General features: G+C 42.8%; 1 pseudogene; it reads right to left on the reverse strand.

Moving 5' to 3' along the window:
* Positions 1 to 4,118: 4,118 nt before the first annotated feature.
* Positions 4,119 to 5,066, reverse strand: LOC127220825 (40S ribosomal protein SA-like; annotated as a pseudogene).
* Between the last annotated feature and the right edge of the window lie 1,625 nt (positions 5,067 to 6,691).

Raw genomic sequence — 6,691 nt, forward strand, 5'->3', positions numbered from 1 at the left:
ACTTCCCTTGTGTCTCTTGTTTTAGTATGTCATTATGAAGTTAAATGGCTCTTTGGAAAGTGATCTTGAGAATCCCACACCTTCATAAAGTATGTCCCATTCAAGGGTTTATCTATCCCTGAGGTGTCTTTAGGTTACAGGATGTAGTAATTATTGTTATTTAACTTCTTAATTATGTTTTCTTTGTCCTGGGAGTGCTGAAGCTTACTGTCCTTAAGCAGCCCGGTTAATGAAGTTTGTCTTTAGAGATTAACATTATTGTAGGGATGGACTCCATCACCTTGGCATCAGTTACCTCAGCTTTCACATCAAGGGTGGAAATGCAGAGCTCTTGGAAGGAGTCTGGGTTTTGTAAGGAGCATTTGAACAATCTGCACAAAGGCTGCCAGGGTCTCTTCCCACCAACTGCCTGTCGGCTTGCGTGCCCATCACATTTTCTCTTGACCTTCTTGGTTTCTTGAGGAGGAATTGGACAAGGAAACAGGTGAATTAGGTCCAACTTAATTTTCTTTTCATTCTGCCCTTTTGCAATCCTCCCTGTCCCTGCAGTTTCTGCTGACCTTCCCAAAACCCTGGGGTTTCTGGTACTTCCTCCCTAAAACTGGTGCCGTTCTTGAGGCCCCTGCAGATATCCAACGTGCAGGGGAGCAACTGAGCTGTAGGGATTGTGGCTGCTGCCCTAGGGGGTTGTGGCTGCTAGCTGTCCTTTGGGCTTTACACAGTGGGTACTGGTGGAGCTGGCTTGGAAGTGAGATGGTCTGGGAACCACCGAAGGGGGATAGAGGGTGGAAAATGTCTAGAATTGTATGTTTCATTTGCAATACTCAATGTTTTCCTGCATTTTCATCTGTAGCAGAAACCTGGGTGTCCCTCTAGATAGACAAACCCGGAGCTTCTCGAATAACACTGCAATAACAATTTTCCGGAAAAAAAATTGACAGGAACTGTTTGATGTTTGACTTTCTTAATGGCTCTTTTCATGCAATATTATCTTTATTCTGTTACCCTGGCTAAGTCTCCGCAGTCAAGGACAATGAGTTATTGCTTTACCTAAAAGAAAACTACACATTTGGGTCTGGCAACATATTTTCAACTTCATTTATAAGAACTCAAGGGGAGATTAAATACCACTTTTGTTCTTCAAAAACCTCACATGAAGAAATCTTTGTGGAAAATAACCACAGCTGTGAGTCGGTTTCGGCAGTACCATATACATGGCAGGCTCCCACCAGTCTTGGTTAACTGAATGTGTAATACACCATCGGAAAAGGCAGTAGGTGGAAACTTACAGTCAATTGACCCCAATTTGTGGTGGAGGAGGCATGCCATTGGCTCCTTCAGGGAAAGCAACATTTACATTTCCTAGATAGGACTGGGTGCACAGAAGGTTTCTCAGAACTAGGAAATTGTAAGGAACCTGGGGTACAGAGGCAGAGAGACTCATCTCAACACAGGGAAACTGCTTTATTGGAACAGTATGGAGCCTTGTCCTCTATGGGGGTAAAGGTTGAGTGCACTAAGAGGGCTGGGGATGTGTATATTTAGACACACACATACCTATGTAGCTACCAGGAAGTTATGGTATTCTTCTGTGGAAGCAGGGTGGGTTATACCTGGCCATATTGTCTGATGGTGGAGCAGAACAGTTAGGCTGTGACCAAGATCTTCTTTATAGTTAGGGACTATTGCTCCCTACAGCCTGACTCATTCCTCATGACTGAGGCTATTTGGAAAGGTCTTGTCAGCACATCACCCTAACTCACCCACTGGCCCACAGATCTGTTCAACTAAAAGCATTCATTGCTTGGCCATGGAGTTCTGCAAATACATATTGTATAAAATTATCTCAGGCCTGTGTGGCTCAGATGTTTCCATTGCTGAATATTACCCTGAGGCACCTGAGGCAGGGTAGCCTATGCTGACTCTAATTCTCCCTGTACTGTGATCCCATTTGTTCTTAAACATCATTGGAAAAAAACACTAAAGCCTCTTTCCTACTCTAACCTCCTGCATTTACACCCACATGCACACACACACATGCACATGTGCACACAACACACACACACATACACACACACACACACACACACACACACTCTCTCTCTCTCTCTCTCTCTCTCCTTGTCATTTCAGTGAGGTATTGGATCAGAGTCCCATGATGCATGCTCCATCTACCAGCTTGAACTAATAGGAAGCCACTGATTTTTCCATGTGTATTTCGAAAGCCTCTGTCTCACTCAGTCAACTTCTAGTCTATAATAGTTTTGCAGGAAACCTGCATCATCAAAATATTATCAGTGTTTGTCAGCACTTTCCTCCCCATTATTTCATATCTGATGTTACTGGTTACCATTTGCAGGATAACACATTGGCTATGCTGGCTTGAGATAGTAAATTAAAGTTATAGTAAGACAGTATCACACCACTCTTTCTTTGCTTGGAAGAAAAAGAGGAAACATCAAATTTTGTTTTCAGATTCCAGTTTGATGGAACACACTTTAAATCCCAGCACTCTGGAGGCAGAAGGCAGGTGAATTTCAATGACTTTGAGGTCAACCTGGTCTACATAGGGAACTCCAGGCCAGCCACGGCTATATAGTGAGACCATATCTTAAAAAGAAATAAAATAATTTTATATGCATATTTTAAAGGAACATTGGGTCTGCTATTGGTAAGTGATTCATTCAACAATACACCTTTCTCACTGTTATACCATAAGCATGGCTCAGCTATTTCATATCCTTATCGTTGTTATTGTTTACATAGTCACTCATCAGATTTTTAAAAATATTTTTTACTTTTGAAATTAAAGTAAAATTACATCATTTCCCCCTTCACTTACACATACAACTATCTACCTACCTGCAGGAAAGCAGATAGATTAGGGAGTGTGGGAAATAGCTTCCCTGTGTCTATGTGTGACTTCATCCATCCAAGTGTATCTGGGTAGTTCCCCATGTTTTCATCTAAGTAAATGCTTTCTCCAGAGAGAATTTCTCTCCAGTATTGATTCTGTGCAGTTTAAAGGGCCCTGGAAGGAGGTTTCTCAAAGACACTTGGTTGCCACAAAGGTCAAAGGCACTGGCCTAACATTGTCGTTATTTTAGTGAAGGAAGAACCCATCAAATATTGATAAAATTAAAAGGCAGAAGGGAAAAATGAGTTAGCCACAATCACTCAAGCATGCCCTATGGAGTTGTGTTGGAGGTTCTAATAAAAGCGAATCCAATATGGGAGTTTAGTTTTTAGAAATACCAGTTTAGTTGGGAATAATAGTATGATAAATTCTAGAATTGTCAATCTATAAAAACCTAATATTCCTAGCAGTTTAAGATGGGGTTTTATTTGACAGTGTTCTGTAAGGATCAAGCTCCTGTACAATGATAGGTTTAAGCAAATAACTCTACATGTGAGTACTGTCTTGATTTCAGAGGTCTGCACTTATTGCTTGCAGCTTAAATACTTACAGGTGGTTATCAGTTGCCAGCACTCTGGACATCTCACAGTATTCAGATCCTTTATGTGTAACTTGGCAGAGACTTCAGCCTTCAGCAGTTCTTTTCATACAAAAGAGTAGCACCAGACTACGGGAAATAAACATCTATTGATCGTTTTTAGGCAACCCATGAAGGCATGAAAGCCAGGACTAAAACTGTAGAACTGCCCACTGTGGCTGCCCATGGCGTCCTAGGGAGGCTGTGGCCCTACAAATGAAACATGTTTACAAATGAAGGTTACAAAATGACTTTTTTGTTTTGTTTGTTTCGAGACAGGGTTTCTCTTTGTAGCCCTGGCTGTCCTGGAACTTATTTTTGTAGACCAGGTTGGCCTTGAACTCAGAGACATCTGCCTGTTTCTGCCTCTGGAGTTGAGGAGGGATTAAATAAAACTGTGTGCCACAACTGCCCCGCACCATCTTTGAGTTTTTGATGATAACTATTCCTATTTCTCTTGGTCTAGAAGCTTATCAGACAAAAATCAGTTTCTTAATAAAAATACAGGCCTTGTTAAAATGAAGAACTTGCTTTCAGCCAGTCAGGTATGTCCTTTTTTTTTTTTTTTTTTTTTTTTTTGTATGATACGAATTTATTTTTCTTCTACCTTTTTTCCCCTTGCTCAGGTGTCTGCAGAGCAGCTCAGGACCACTCAGTGGTGGCTTCAACCCACTCAGTGGCCTGCGCTGTGGGAGCTGCTGACCAGTCCTCAGTGGCTGGCTGGGCACTCCAGTCTTCAGTAGGAAACTGCTGGATGGGTACAGAGGGCACCTGAACACCCTCAGACCAGGCAGTCACCTCTGGCTGAGCAGCGGTGAACTCAGGGGCTAGTGCAGTCCATTCACCCTGAAATTCCTTCTTGGTCATAGCCTTCTCAGCAGTAGCCTATTCCTCATTCTCAATCTGGGTCTCTGTAGAAGAAAAGATCAGGCATGGCCTCCCATGGGTGCTCACGGGAGATAGTGCCACACATGCGGAGTACTTCCTGGGCCAGCATCCACCACATCAGACCCACTGAGTGAGCTCCCTTGTTCTTGCTCGGGATGACAATGTCCACGTAGCGCAGAGGAGTCTGTGTTACACAGGGCAATGGTGGGCAGGTTGACGTAAGACGCCTCTGTGAGGGGCTGGTGGTCAACCCTGGGGTCAGTGACCACTAGAAGCTGTGGCTCCCGGAAGGCTGCTTGGCTCTGGTTGGTGAAGGTCCCTGGAGTGAAGCGGCCAGCAATCGGAGTGGCCCCCGTGGCAGCAGCAAACTTCAGTACAGCTTGCTGCTCAGTGCTCCTGGAGGAGATGATGCTGACATCAGCAGGGTTACCAATGGCAACGATGGCTCCGGCTTGCCAGCAGCAGCTTCTCCCAGGTCCTCTTCAGATTGATGATGTAGATACACCATCGCTTTTCCTTTTGTAAATGTACTGCTCCATCTGAAAAGCTGAAAGTCAAGATTGGTGCCACCTAAGTGGGTTCCTGCAGCAAGGAACTTGAGGACATCCTCTTCCTTCATGTGCAGGACATCAAGGGCTCCGGACATTGTGTAAATTTCCCTTTAAGTTACGACGGGGAATCAAGAACAACTCTGTATGGACCTGTCTCAGGGCAGCGCGAAAAAGCTGTCTTTTTTTTTTTTTTTTAAGACTTATTTATTTATGTATTTTATGTACATGAGTGCTCTGTCTTCATGCACACTAAGAGAAGGAATCTGATCCCAATACAGATGTTTGTAAGCCACCATGTGGTTGCTGGGAATTGAACTCAGGAACACTGGAAGAACAGCCAAGAGCTCTTAACCATTGAGCCATCACTCTAGCTCTCGGTCAAGTATGTCTTAATGAGATCATTGATTCTATAACTTGAGGACAGTATTTCATTCTCTGATATACAACTTTTAGTGATGGAATTTTTCATATGTTCTTGACAATCCTGATTCTCAACTGATGGGAAACTAGAACATTTACTTTTTTGAAAAGTCTGGTCTCATAGACACCCCTGCATTTTGTATTAGGCAATCATCATGTGTTTGTTATAGGGAATGAAATTATCAATGATCTCTCATCATGAGGCATATTTTAATTACTGCAAATGAGGATTAATGGTTGTACAGAATTGCTCCCAGAATCTTCCTTTTTATATTTCATTTCTTGACTAAGGGAATCAACCCTTTATTTCTGCTCTTGCCTAGTCTTGAAATACAAAGAGACTAACTCCTCACACCGAATTGAGATGTCACCTATGTAATACTGCTGCTCTTTTTGGACTGGCCCAGACACAGGACACACATTCTAAGAACCAAAATTACAAAGAGGACACTCTTGGGGTTTGATGGAGGATGAATGGAAGGAGGCAGTCCAACAGGAAATAGGAAGTTTCTGGGAAGATGTCAAAAAAATGAGTGGGAGCTGGGGGAAAAAAACAAACAAAAAAAGGAATTGCTATATAACTTGTTACGCCTCAGATTTCCTCTCAAAGGATTCTCATGTATGGAGGTACCTACTGTGCCCCTTCCTCCAAGAGGATAGGGGCTTGAGCATGGTGGTGTCAGAATGTTCAAATTCATATTTGTTCAGACACTTGTGGCAAGCAGTAAAACCCATCAGGCGTGAATGTGTGGGCTGGGAATATAGCAGTTTAAGATAATTTTCTCTGCGGAATTTTCAGATATGTGTGTTTCATTTGCAATACTCATAGACACCAGGAAACTAGTAAAGGGTCACTGGGGTATATCAAGAGAATGGAGATAGAATGAAGTGGTTTAAAGGGTTAAAGGGCAATAATAGTACAGGACGGGTTAATGGGGAGGGGAAGGGTAAAGTAGGGTAGAGGAGAGAATACAGAGAGGAAGTAACTAGCACTAAAGACACTTACAATCTCTAGATACTAGTACAGAAACATATGTACACACACACATCTATAAGAGTTAAAATCTAGTTATGCTGCATTTATTACAGACAACAATGTCTCTATTAAATTCAATACCACAGGATGACAAATAAAAAGCCTAGTGCCAGTACTTCCTTTTGGGCTGTTGGCAAGCGAAGTTCCATAGACCCTCAAACATTTAATACGGTTGCCAATTCTCGTAGCTACCATTCAGGTCTTGGCAGGGAGACTATTGAGTCATAGAATGTGGACAAATGTAGGCGGTCCTCACCTGGAAGTGCCATCTCTACTGGCGAACAGTGCTACAGGCGCTGTGC

This window comes from Phodopus roborovskii, unplaced genomic scaffold (genome assembly GCF_943737965.1).
Source record: "Phodopus roborovskii unplaced genomic scaffold, PHOROB, whole genome shotgun sequence".
Classification (NCBI taxonomy): Eukaryota; Metazoa; Chordata; class Mammalia; order Rodentia; family Cricetidae; genus Phodopus; species Phodopus roborovskii.